Raw genomic sequence first — 13,983 nt, 5'->3', positions numbered from 1 at the left:
AGCAGCAGGTTAAAAGACTTTGATTCCAAACACCTGGTCCATCAGGAGCAGCAGCAGGGATTCAGACAGCCGACAGCAGAGAGAGATTAACGTCCAGGGAGAGGGGTGAAGGTTTGGTTACACACCAGCAAATATTTGCATGATGATATTATTACTCTGACACCTTGTCCAATCAGCGTTGTTCTGTGTTGTCCATTCTTTTTTTTCTCAACTGTGACTGGATGTCAGCTGTGTTTATGCTCAAATCTGTATCAAGACTGGCATAACAGCCCACGGTTTAGAGTTCACGGCTTCAAGCTGTGTTTATTGTTCCCACTATGCACCTCCATGCATCATCTCTCTCTCTCTCTCTCTCTCTCTCTCTCTCACACACACACACACACACACACACACACACACACACACACACACACACACACATACACAAGTCCATTTTACTTCCAGTGAATACTTTGTGAGACTGTAATAGTTTATTTTCTCCTCTCATCATGTCCCAGGGTGAACTCAGCAGTCGAGCTCCTCAGAATGTACGTCTGGCCTCCCGGAGCCTCCAGGCTAAACATCGCTCCGTGCTCTGTACTGTCCAGCAAGAACGAAGCCCTTGATTCTATTTCTGGATGCAGACAATTACACGATGGTGAGTCAACCTGAGCAAAGAATGCTGAAATAGTACACAGTAATGCTGACTAATAAGGCAGAATTGAGCTTGTGTACTTTTAAGTCCGCGAGCAGAAACTCAGGAGGTGGAGAAAGCTAGTGGAATTGAAGGCTTTCTCCAAATATTGTACTTGATGACAGATATCTAATTAACACTCAGCACAGAAACCAAATCACAGAGGACTGCTGGGCTTGGACTCCACACAGAGCAAAAATCAACGTATGGAGTCATTGTTTTTGGACCTCAGAGGAACGTTTGCCTCCATCTATCTAGGCCCAGAGGTCTGGTCCAAAGGCAATGGCAGGAGTCTACGTGCTGCTTGAGAGGGGGGCCGTCTGTGGGGGTGGGATCAGGCAGCGTTGCCCTGCTTACTTTGTAGTCCGACGCCAGCAGCTGCAGCCCTGGAATTTCATTCTCTCAGAGGAGATGTTTATTACATTTCACCCAGTGGAGCAAATAAAAAGATATCACTGGAATGAGTTTGGATGGTGTGAAGTTCAGCATGAAGATGAAAACCTCATGACGACAGCCATCAATCACTCTTTTACTCTGCTGTCACGTTCAAGAGTCCATAATTAAGCATTCTAACAACTACCTGGATAACATCTCAAGTTTTCCCAGCCAACTCCAAAACCTCCGGAAGACGCGGCAGGGCGCAGGAGAGCTTGCGAGAGCTTTTGCGTGTGGGCAAAACATTTTAGATTACAGGTCAGTCATTTCATCGCCGATAAGCACCACTCTTTGCTGAGGCTGCATTAACTCTGGGGGTTGGAGCAGGAAGCTGATTTATGAATTCTCGCCTGTTTTTTTTTCCTTCTTCGTCTTCCAAGCGTGTAGCTTCAACGTAAACACCCTGACACTGCACAAGCTGATTACAAGTGAAGCAGATGGTTTCCACTACAAGGGAGTAATGTTTTTGCATTCCACTGTCAGGGAGAGCTGAAGAATGCATGCAGCACATACGGCACGCAAACACACATTCGCTCGCAGCACATTTATAAGGCTACATATACTGAGAGATGAATAGGCAGGCAAGGTTAACTTACTGCACCCCCTGATGACTCTGATGGTGCTGACATATTTTGTGTGCTCAAGGGAAGCCTCTATCAAGCAATAATACTTGCAGAAAGCGCTCAGCAGAGACAGCCAGGCTGGATTTCTTTCTCTCTTCTTGCTGCAGTGATTTGAATCCCCAGCTCACTAAAAGGTCAGACTTCCTCCTTGAAGACGAGTCCCTTTGTATATCATTTTACAGGTTGTCATTCCATGAACAACAACTTAACATCTCCACAGTTTGAATGACAGTAATATATCCTCATCTGTGCCTGGAGTAAGGCATAGATCACTGCGAGACGTCGCTTTGATATGGTTTGACTTTTCACAAAAACATGAGATCTGCCCCGTGCATGTCAGCTCACGCAGCAGCTCCAGGGATGAGTTAATCATTAAGTGCTTCAGCTCAAAATGTGTGATTGCATGCAAAGCAGCTTTTTTTTTTTTTTTTTTTTTTTCTCGAGAACTCCCATGCTCTGGCGTGCAGCCACTGGCATGCAACCAAATAAATTTCCTGCTGTTCTTTCATTTCTGCTCGAAGAAAAAGGAAGCCCACGCGTATCTGCTGCCTAAAGATGTTTTCTGAGAACAGAGCATGGAAATGACATCTGCTTCTCCACAGCCCTCGTGTCCAGAAAATAATAAAGCTGGTGACGAACTTGTTTTGGCCTTAATAGAAGCCGTCCAATTCGCTTTTTGACACCATTGCAGGGCCGCCGACTGCGCCGTGTGTGTCAAAGTGCTTGTTTTCAAATGAGGAGCAGCTCGGCTTGTTATCACAAGTGTCAGCTTGTGTTGACTATAGCTGCAGGGGATTGTTCCGGTGAAGAGGTAAATGGCCAGCAGGCCACTGCAGTGACCAAAATCCAGATGGATGCCTCTGTTTCAACACTGTTGATTTAGCAAACCATGAGTCAACAGTTCCCAGCAGAGAGGGGACAGCAGGATGGAGGGACAGAGGGAAGGAAGTGCAGCGGTGTTGAATGATTACATGGGGCTTAAGCTTCTGGGATGGGGGCAAACAGGAAGCAGATGCCTGAATGATCCAGGGTGAAAAAAGTGAGGGATGTGTACAAACTGCTGTGGGTGTGGAGCGCTCTAATTATAGTGTTGTCGGGGTGTGTGAGACTGTGGGGTTGGTGTGTTTGAGTGAATGTGCATTTATGCTCACTTCTTCTAATTGCACTGGAAGTCAAATATGCAGCCTGTAAGCTTTGCAGGAGGTGTGCATTATGAGCCATGTTTCGCTCAGCATACTTAGAGAGTTTCGTCCGAGTGGAGCTGCATGCGTGCACGCACAAACAGTTTCTTTGAGGGCGCTTCTTCGTCCACCTTTCACAGCTGCTCTCTCCTGACCTGTTGGGTCCTGTCCTCAGGTGGTGCTGTCACGTAAACCTGCACTCTAACTTTCAGCGTGCTGATCTCTAACCTGGCTCAGCTCCACAGTCCCCATCGGCAGCTGTGTAACCGTGTTATTATCTCGATTACACTCCTCCAGCACTCTCCTCCGGGCTCCACCTTAATGACAAGGACGAAATAAAAAAAGAGCATCTAATGGCTTTGGCTTTCGTTATTTAGGTCAAAATACATGCTCACTTTTGTCTCTGTGTAAGAACTCGGTCCAGCTTCGAGGGCAAAATTGCGTTTATATTGAGAACTCTCTAGTCCACATAGACCCTTCAGTGTGGGAAAACCTCTTTGTTCAATGTTTTGTTGATGTCAGTTTTCCATAATACATAGGCTTTATAGAGTGTTGTTCTCCAAACGGCGCACAATTGCTTGTGGTTCATAGCAACAACGAAAGAAAGAGCCACACGTCCTCAGCAGACATAAATACCAGTGAGGACTTTATTTTTAGTCCTTTTCTGTGGGATAGTTCAGACTCGATTCTATAAAGTCTATCTATCACTGGAAATGTCTGTGATATGAGTGGGTGTGTTTGTACAAAAAGGATGACTTTGAGGCTAGGCATTTAGGAAGCGTGTGGTTTCAAGATGACTATCAAGAATACTCGCTGGGGGAGGCGAGCTGTGGATTTCTTTAGTACCTGATTGTCCCAAGAGGGTGACTGCTGGCCAGAGAGAGAGACTAACAGGGCAAATGAGGTTAAAAATATGTGCATGTACTGTGAAGACCGAGTGTACTGTGTTTATAGTACATTACCGTCTGTTTGGCTGATACGCAGCTTAAATATGAGCTGATCACTTGTGTGTACAACATGAGAAAACCACTCTAGCCTTTCTTGATGCAAGAAACACACAGCTTCTTTGAGATCTGTTTGTGCCATTAGTTCTGCATCATCATGGGACTTTCACAGCTTCACAGACCCCTTCTCCAGAGTCAGGCAACGACGCGCTTCCATGATTTTAGGCCAGAGGCTTGAGGAGGATCATTGCACTTAAACAAGTGACTCTTTAGTTCGGAAGCCTTCTTTTTTCTTTTTCAAAGAACTCGTCAACAGAGGGGCACTGTTTCTGCAATGAGCTTCAAATTAAAAAAATCCCCTGATGATAACATCAGGACATGATCGCATGCAACGTGAAACATCTGATGGGACTAAAAGCCAATGACACAAAGTGGAACATACAAATGAATGAAGTACTATTTGAAGTATTTGTGTTTGCAGTAGTGCTTTGACTTCATTAAGACTTGTATAAATCCTTATATGACTTAACTGGTCTGTTAAAACATGAAATTACTTTTTTTCAACAATGTTATCCGAGATGGAAATCATGTGACTTTTAAAAGATCAACTGGGACAACACATCGTTTTAAACGTGGCCAGCAAAGATCCACAATCACACACATTAAATGGTTAGACAGCAAGTGGAAGTTAATTGGGAAATCTTTTTATAACTGAAATTAATGCAACTTAATGATTAAACTGACCGTAGGTGTGTGTGAGTCTGAATGGCTGTGGCAGGTGGGACAGAGCCTAGTCCCTCACAACACCAGTGAATATACACTGATCAGCCACAACATTAAAACCACTGACACAAGAAGTAAGTAACATTGACCATCTTGTGACAATTCAGTGTTCTGCTGGGAAACTTTTAGACCTGGCATTAATGTGGATGTTAGTAAGACATGTAGCACGGACACACAAAAACACTTTAGGAACAACTCAAAATTAGTGCTGCCAAACAATTAAACTTTTTAATCAGATTAAACACAGGATTACTGTGGATTCATTTCAGTTAATCATTCACCTTTAATCTATATTAGTCGCGTTTCATTTTGCATGAGCGAACAGACTCATACAGAAGGGAATATATATGCACTTAACGTGTTTATTAAACAGTTTCACCAAAACAACTTGAAAACAACTCGGTCGACTGCTCCTTCTTGTTTTTATTTTTGTGCTCAAATTTTCCATTGAGAAGGTCAACGTGCTGTTTAGCGTCTTCCGTCTTTATCAGTTGGTTCTGCTGCCTGTCAGTACCGGACAGCGGCCATTTACACATGCGCAGCAGTAACTTTGCTCGGGCAAACCTCCAGAAATGTGTTGCCAGAGACATTCATTCTTCATTGTACGCTGCAGATGGGTTAATTGCATTAAACATTTTAATCAGATTAATCATGATGGTGTATTAATCCTCGTTAACGGGTTAATTTTGCCAGCCTTACTTAAGTACATGAAACACAGCAGAATGTTATGTTACCAGACCAGGCCCATGTTTGTTCTCTGATGAGTTACAACTGTTATGAAGGCACAAGGGAGGCCTACACAATATTAGGAAGGTGGTCGTAATGTTATGCCTGATCGGTGTAAATGATGGATGGATATTTTTCTTAACTGATTAGGATTTTTTAATATCATGGATGGAATATGCTGCTTGTCTAACATGAAAGCACATCTGGTGTTACATTACATCCTTTGAGGTGTGCGGGGCCAAAAGCTGCTCCACTTGGGCCTAATTATGGTTTTTACAAATGGTTTTGGTTTTCCCTTCCTAATTCTTTGACTGTCGACTACAGGATATATCAATTCCAGCAATACTACAAACCACACAATATGTGATATATCTAATAATAACTAGACAAACAAAAAAGACAAAAGTTGGATGAATGGGTAAGAAGACTTAAATACTGTAGAACATGTAGTTTCAGGTATGAAATCTATCTGTGATGCAGTTCAGTGCAATAGGTCAACATTTATTAATGATTTTTGAATCATTTTGTATTGTTTGCCAATGTCAGCAAATCATTTCTATTGTCTATCATTATCTTGCTCTAGCTACGTTTTTTTCTTTTCAGAGTGTTACAGGCCCTGTCGTCCCTCCTCGTGCACCAGAAACAGTTAAAACAGCCTCCACTTTCAGTCTCGTAAGTTGGCTCAAATTGTTTATGTGTAAACTAAATTGGTACCTCTGAAAAGCCCCGAGGCACCTACGCTGCAGTCTGGGGCTTCTATTCGCAACATGTGTGGTGCTCAGCAGTGTTCTATTACACGGGGTCAGCGAGGATGGGAGGAAAGGCGCTGCATCTAAAATTCACAGTGGACATGTGAGTGGGTTATCTGTGTGGGAGAGCTGAGGTCACCGTGACCTCCTGGCCTGTGGAAATATTAATATATACTGATGAATTTGTAGCATGTCAAGCTGATGACGGATGCCCTTTGAGATCTGATGTTACATGAAGTTATCTAAAACACAAAATGCCAAAGGCCATTTGAGTTCTTGTCCATTTTTCTTTTCCTCTGTTGTTCTTGCTCAGCCAGTTGGGACACTGTTTTTCTTAAGAATTCATCTGTCAGAGTGTTTGGACAGTGTCCGTCTAGCAAGGACGGGCCTGACAAGCAGGCGTTGCAGGGTATGAGGCCAGGTCAAGGGTGATGGGGTGAGGTTAAATATGGTTGTCTGGAGCCAGAGGAGTGGAAGAGTTTCTCTTTTCTTTTGCGTGCATGTCTGCGGGTCCATCACAGATGAGCAAACTGGCTCCGGCTTCCTCCTGGACTGATGCCTTTATCAGACCATAATCACTACTGTTGCTGTTGTAAGTGTCTGCCTCAAATTTGATACTGTGTAAGTGTTGGTGGTTATGCCCTGTGATATTCTCTGAAGTTTGACAAAAAACAACTGGAATCTCTGAAACATGGTGACTGGAGTTTCCCTGCCTTGCCAGCTACAGGTTTTTTTTTTTTTATATATATATATATATATATTACAGTCACGTTCAAAAGAGCTACTAAAAAGTTTCATATGAAAAATTTTGCAGAGGAAGTTCTAAATACATTTGAATTCATTTTTTTGTAAGCTATGGCCATAAAGCTATAAAAAGCTTGAATGTTTTCTCTCTTGAGAATCTTTTATTTTATTTTATGAAGGAAGCCATAAACACAGTGCAGCATTGTTCATGCTTATTCTGGGACATATACTTAGCATCTTTTACAATTCCCTGCATGAGAAAGCCCATTATTATGTCTCGTGTGTCAACAGAAGTGGAGTTTTGGTGTTGCTAGGAGGGGTGCTGCTGGCAGAGGTGGCCATAAGTGGAAATAATTATTCATTATCTTGGCCTGCAGAAGACCGTTTTCCCCTCTCTGTGTGCTCTGGGCAGTCAGAGCGTGAATTAATGTGACTGGATGTTAATAAACCTGTTGTGTGAGTCCTAATCGGAGCTTACAGTGGAATCCACTGTAGGGCTTTACTCCTCTGTATCTAGACGTTGGTCAGTCGCATAGTTTCCACCTAGTGCATACTTTCATGAACACAAAGAGCTATTCTTCAATATGCAAAGGGTTTCTAAAAAAGCTTTTTTCAGCTGTGGCCTGCTGCACGGAATATGTAATGTTGTTCAGATGTGCACAGCTTCGCCAACAGAAAAGCCAGACGTCTATTGGATGAACGTATGCACTCATGTAACACTTTCAAGTCACATTTATGTTTCGCAAGACCTGGCCAGAATCAGGATTAAAACAGCACAGGTCCAGTTGGGGTAAGAGAAGAAGCCATTTAAAGGCCTTTCAGATGCTTAAACTAGTCACTCGCCCATCTTAAAAGAACAGATAGAATTACATTCAGTCGGATGTGTCAACTGATTCCGAGGAAAGCACATAAAATCAAGACAAGATGCCACACATTCTTAACAAGTCTGCATTGTTTTATTTGGCGTGCTTGGTGAAGCATAATCCAGAGACAGTTTTTTAAATTACACAGTTCTGCAAGTGTTTTTATCTTCTAAACGAATGGATGTACTGGATCTCTAATGACTGATCAAGGCTTCAAGTGTCAGTCAGTGCGTTTACATGCAGAGCTTAATCGAGCTATGCTCAAAATTCGACTTTCTGACTACAGTCCTTGTCTCAGTTTACATGCAGCGCAAGAAAATCAAATAACTGTTCTCCTCTTTCACACTAGGTGGCGATACGTGTCTTTTTAGCCGGATAATACCACGTTAATACGGCCTGATTTCCCGTTGACCTATTACGCGATATAATAATCAAGAGTCGTCCATGCGGCGGACTGGCATTTCAAACAACAACCAGACGGATAATAGTACATTTTTTAATCTCGTACGTAACGTTCGTGCTACTTCTGGTACAGGTAAGATCCGCGCTATCCCTCAGACGGTTCTTCTAGCAGCTCCGTTTCTCTTCTTCTTCTTCTGCGACCGGCTTTCTTGGCCGTTTTCGTTCCGGGGTCTCACGCCTTATTCGATGAAAGCTCCGATTCCAATCGCATTATCTGGGTGCCTCAATCGGACAATGAGAACTCCAATTTTAATCGGACATGCACTTAAATTCTCCTGTTATAGTCCGATTAAGGCAATAATTCGTTTTTTTCACATGCATGTAAACGCAGTGACTGGAGTTTCCCTGAATTCTCCTCACCAGCAACCAAGCACAAAAAGAAATCTTGAAACGCTGAACTGCATTACCGATATTTTTTCTTCTGCTGATGACAAAGAAATGTTTCTGAAACAGAAATGCCAGTGTGCTAAACTGATGCATCTGGTCTTACATGTTGACAATGGACTTGATGATGATGCCAGACTATCAGCCATCCAATAAATGGATGAACTGTTTAACTTGGGCAAACAAAGAAACAAACAAAAAACCAGAGTAAAACACCGCACTCAAATAATAAAAAAAGACTGGTGCGTACAGTGTTCCATTTCCCACATTATCAGAGCAGATTATCACTATAAGTACTTCAGAGCACAAGAGAAAGGGAATTATTAATCCTAATATGGAGCATTCTTTAATGTTTCCTGTTTTACATGTTCATTTTGAATAAGTGAATAACCTCAGTAGTTATTTCATTTAACAGCAGCAGCTCCCCTGTCACCACCGTCGTGACCTTCCTCAACTTTTGACGCACTCTCGGGAACTGAGGAGAAGCGTGTTGGAAGGGTTGTAGAGTAGGCAGGGAGGAACACTGACTGACTGTTTATATAACTGAGGAGCCAGGGGTGAGATACTTCAGGTTGCCAAGGTGTTGAAATGTTTATGCTACACCCCTCAACTTTTAACAAGCCCCCTGTTCCTCCTCCACTCATTTAATCTCTGACGTCCCCTCTGTGTTTAGTGGCAGAGACATGATGGGCGGCGATGGCGAACACTAGGGCCTTCTCTTAGCTCTTGGTTCTGCAGGATCACTGTCTGTTGTGTCGATGTATTGCCTCTGTGCAAATCGTTTCCATTCCGAGGTTTCCCTCCTATAACCTTTCCCTCAATTTCCCTTCTATTTCAAGGTGTGCCGGGGGTGAGATGCCATACTCTTTTCCAGATAAATGCTGTAATCATACTGTGCATTATATAGAATCATCACATGATTTCACATCTGTGTGCACAACAGACAATCATCACTTTCTACTTTCTACAGTTTAAAGTAGTTCCAATGAAAACTATGCGTATGTGGATTCTCCCAAGCAAAGGCATAGTACCACAAGTTTTTCAAGCAGCAACATTACACACAAAAATACATATGTATTTGTATGAAAATGTTCCAGCGTCACCAAGGTTATTCCACTTCCTGGTGTTGCTCTAGTCCTTTTTGAATGCATCATTTGTGTAATGAGATACAGCTACTGCATTTTCAACATCGATCCACCTCAGTGTGAGTGGTGGCCTGATGGGTAACAGCTGAACAATTAGTAATGTACAAACCAGGGTCAATAAGCTGAAACCTTTTATTTTTTTTTAAAGGATAACGTATTGGTATTAAGACTAGGATCATGATGTCTCATCAGTATGTGCAGCATGCACATCTGCATGAATCTCTTCTTTTCTATGTGCCTACATATGTGCATGTGATTTATTATCTATGCAGGGAGCAGGAAATCACAGCAGGAAAGAGATCAGACTTATGATCACTAAACAGACCCTGTATACAGCAGCTCCCTGCTTTGGGAGCCCATCTGTCTCATAAAGAAGCAACTGCTGGCAGATGCCTCCAGTGCACTTTTTATGGGTGTGTGTGTGTGTGGGGGGGGGGGCACAGAGGCCAAAGACAGAGACATGTGTTTTCATGCACTGGAAAGAAGGTGTGGAGAATACCTGAAGGAACAGACCTGGACTAAATCTGTCTACAGGTTTGCCAGCAGGGCTTTAATGAGTGGTGTGTGAATGCCAGTGCGTTTGTACCTTGACAAGCTATGATAACCTAATGACAAGGGAACATGTTTCCCCTCTTCTCCTTGTTGTTTACACTCAGCCTGTATAATTTTCCATTTATCGTTTTTATTCATCAGCGCTGATACTTGACATTTCTTAGTAACACATGTTTGCAGTTTCATATCACCATATGTTTTTGATTCAAGAAAGAATGATGCTAATTCTCTCAGGGCTCCCTCCAAGGATATTCATTTCAGTGTTCAGCGTACAGATGAGTCATCCATGGGTGGTGTGTTTTCTCTCTCTCTCTGAGGTCGTACCAGAGAGACGGAGCTTTAATTATTACTTTTCCATGTCAATTATCAGATTACTGCCTTTCTTGAGGAAAAAAAAAAGTCACCGCTTTCCTGTAAATGGGTTGTGTAGAATTTGCACTTTGAGAATGTTGCAGTAAGTGCAAACAACGTAAATGCCTCTTGTCTTAATTTACTTTGCTTTGTTGTGTGTCTTTGCCAGCCAAACCCAGGCCTTTCATCAGGAGTTTCCATCTGCCATTCATTCACACAATATCCCCATGGTGCAGATCAACCAACAATGGCTCAGCAGGGCAACCTTTGGAAAATGAGTGGGCGAGGCGGGTCCCGTGAAATGCACTGCAAATATTAAATGCTCCTCTCAGCTTTTGTTACTGTGAAACCTGTCTGGAGCATGTTGCCTCGCTTCACCCGGGCCGTGAGCTTAGGGAACGAGTGCTATCTTGTCTGAATCTCCCTGCCACCTTGACTTCTCGTTTCATCCATTCCAGCCTGCATCCAGACCCCCCTCAGTCATCAGCCGCCCCGTATCCGCCTCTACAGCGGGCCATCATGATATACTGTGCTCTCAATTTGTCTGCTGCGATCAAAGGAAAGACTGCCTTGACAGCCATGGGTGCCCTTTAATTAGACCACTCTCATTTATTTCAAGCCTCATTTTCACCTCCTCCCTTCTTCTTCTACTTCTTCTTCTTGTGTCTCTCTCTTGACTTATCCACCCTCCTCAGAACAACCCGGTACTGGAGTATAAATCAGCCCCAGGGAATGGTGGACATCTGCCAGCCATGAGGAGATCCAGGCAGGAATGTGATCACTGATGCAGCACAGAGAAATATTTCATATCATCTTTATGTAAAGGAACTCGACCCCCCACCCCCCCAAAAAAAAAAACATTAAACCTTCTCTTTATCGATAGAGCTGACAGGGTGGATTATTGGAGAGGTCCCTTCTGCTTTTCTTTGTGTTTTGTTTTGAATCCAGGATTTTTTTTTATATAAGAGGGCAGTAACTTGAGAGAGGTGGTGGGAGGATGTTTGATTTGGAGTGATGAACCCAAAATCCCAAACAAGTACAAGATGCAGTTCAATGGCAGCCTATCCTTAGTTTTTCTCTTAGCTGTCCATGACTCCTAACAGGTTAGAGTGGGTTAATGAGTGAAATATGTGCGACTGAGACCAAGATGTTCTTTTTAGCCACGGCAGGGTGTAGCACAACAACAGCTCCACTCTTAATAACACTGACCCGACAGAAGACTGAAATGAAACCTTGATTTCACCGCTCTCAGCTTTTCCTCCCTGTTTTCCCATGAAGAGCGCAGGCGACGTTAATGTGAAATGTCACCGTGCCCTCTCAGCCGTATGGCTTTAATAAAGTCTGGCCAAGACGGAGCTCGGTGGCCGCGAAGATTTACAGCTGAGCTCGCTGAGACGGAGTACGGCGGAGGAAATGTCAGTAGTAAAACTGTTTGCAAAATATGACAAGCACGGGCTCAGAGTGTTCCGTGAACTTGAACATATGTGACATGCAGAATTCAAGCGCTAAAAGAAACATTATGGAACCTCGGCTGCACGCTTAATTATTAATTCAGTCCCCTGTGATAACAGATATAGCTTTTATTTTCATTTTGCTTGCAGCTGTTAACGATTAGTATGTCAACTCCTTCAGCATAGCAGTTAACATATTATTGTGATTGCATGTTTACCATGTTTTATGTGGGGCTGATTTCAGCAAAACCATACAGTCTTCTCATTAAAGCAGAGCGCTGTAGCAGTGGGAGGGCCGCACTATAAGTTGTAATAAGTTGCAAATGTCCTAAACTGTTTTTTTTTTCATTGAAATTTGAAATACAGATCATCATAAATGTCTTCATCGTGTTGAATGCGTTGCGCCAGCGTAATGAGACACATATATTCTGTCAGTTACAGTTTTTATTACATGCACCATTGATGGAGATGGATGAACCCTCCGTCACATCCCCCACAGGAATCCTGTTGAGTGGTTTCGAAGCTCAGTGTGGGTGGCACCGGCTGTCACCATCTTGGCTGAGCTATCAAGCTACCAGGTATCAACCCGGTGAAAGACAGACAATGAGGTGGAGCTAAGGCAGGAGGGGGACAGCAACGGACAACTTGCTTGTCGGAGGGCCCAACTGTCACTCAAGAAAGACACAACCTCGATTGTTAACATGACCACATATAGTTGTCATCAATGTGGAAATTAGCTATAGAAACCAAAATGGTTGTTTGGTGCCTAGAGCTACACATGTTTATGTCAGCTATGAAGTTTAAAGGCATTTTAAGCCTTTGACTGGCATGGTAACCACACGTTGATCGTTTTTGAAGTAGTAGACAATAAAATACTAATTTTGTACCCATTTTCTAGCCATTGCTAGTCATTCAGTTTGTAAGATACACACATTTTCCCAGGTGTGAACACATTATTAGTTTTTATATTTGTGATTTTAGACTTGTGATCTGAGATGTAGCGCTTTGGGATAGATGACCATGTACATCATACGGCTTCAGTACTTATATTGTATCTTATATTGTATGAATCTGTACAGTCGTGTGGACATTTTCATAATGATATGTCAAAATACTCAGTTTGCAGTGCACACTATTAATAAAGATTAAAAATTAATGATATTTAATCGTGATTAATCGTACTTCTTAGTGTGAAAAGTGTGAAAGTCAAAGGGTTAATGTTGTCGGGGAGTGACTCACATTCGGAGCCAGTCTCAAGCAGTTTGTGAATGAGCTGGCTTGACTCGAACACACTTATGTTGGATATCTAGGGTCCCCTGAATATTACCAGCAGGAGGATAAATACGTGTTCCTTAGTTACTAGTAATGAAACTGCAGTTTTTAAATAAGAATGAATGAGCGATCTCGGTTTGGTCCAGTCCAAACCAAATCTGCCTAATTGCACCTTCAAAGGACTGTTGAGAAAACGGATCATAATTTATAGTTTTGGACGAGCTTAAGTGGTTGGAGACCACAAGAAATATTCCAAATAAAAGCAAAATGTAACATGTTAATCAGCGAGCATTTGAAACCTCTGGACCGAGCCAGACTTTTTCCTGCTTCCAGTCTTTAAACTCATACACTTGGTGCTGGCACAAGCTGCATATTTACAGGCATGAGAATAGAACTGATCTTCTCATCTAATGAGTCATTTAATACAAATAAACACAATTACCCCAATGGATACATCCCCACAATATTCACTTGTGCTCATCAGAGATTTAGATGAGATGTGAAAGGTAGTTTAGATGAGTGGAAAAAAAAAAATAAAAATACAAAACCATACATTAGCTGCACAATACAGCCTCTTTGTTGATGTTTTTTTCTTTCTTGTCACACTGGACTGCACATGGAAAAACTTGGTCTAATCAGCCCGGA

The sequence above is a fragment of the Mugil cephalus genome, chromosome 11 (genome assembly GCF_022458985.1).
Source record: "Mugil cephalus isolate CIBA_MC_2020 chromosome 11, CIBA_Mcephalus_1.1, whole genome shotgun sequence".
Lineage (NCBI taxonomy): Eukaryota > Metazoa > Chordata > Actinopteri > Mugiliformes > Mugilidae > Mugil > Mugil cephalus.
The sequence above is the reverse complement of the archived record's forward strand: the minus strand, read 5'-3'. Positions refer to the sequence as shown.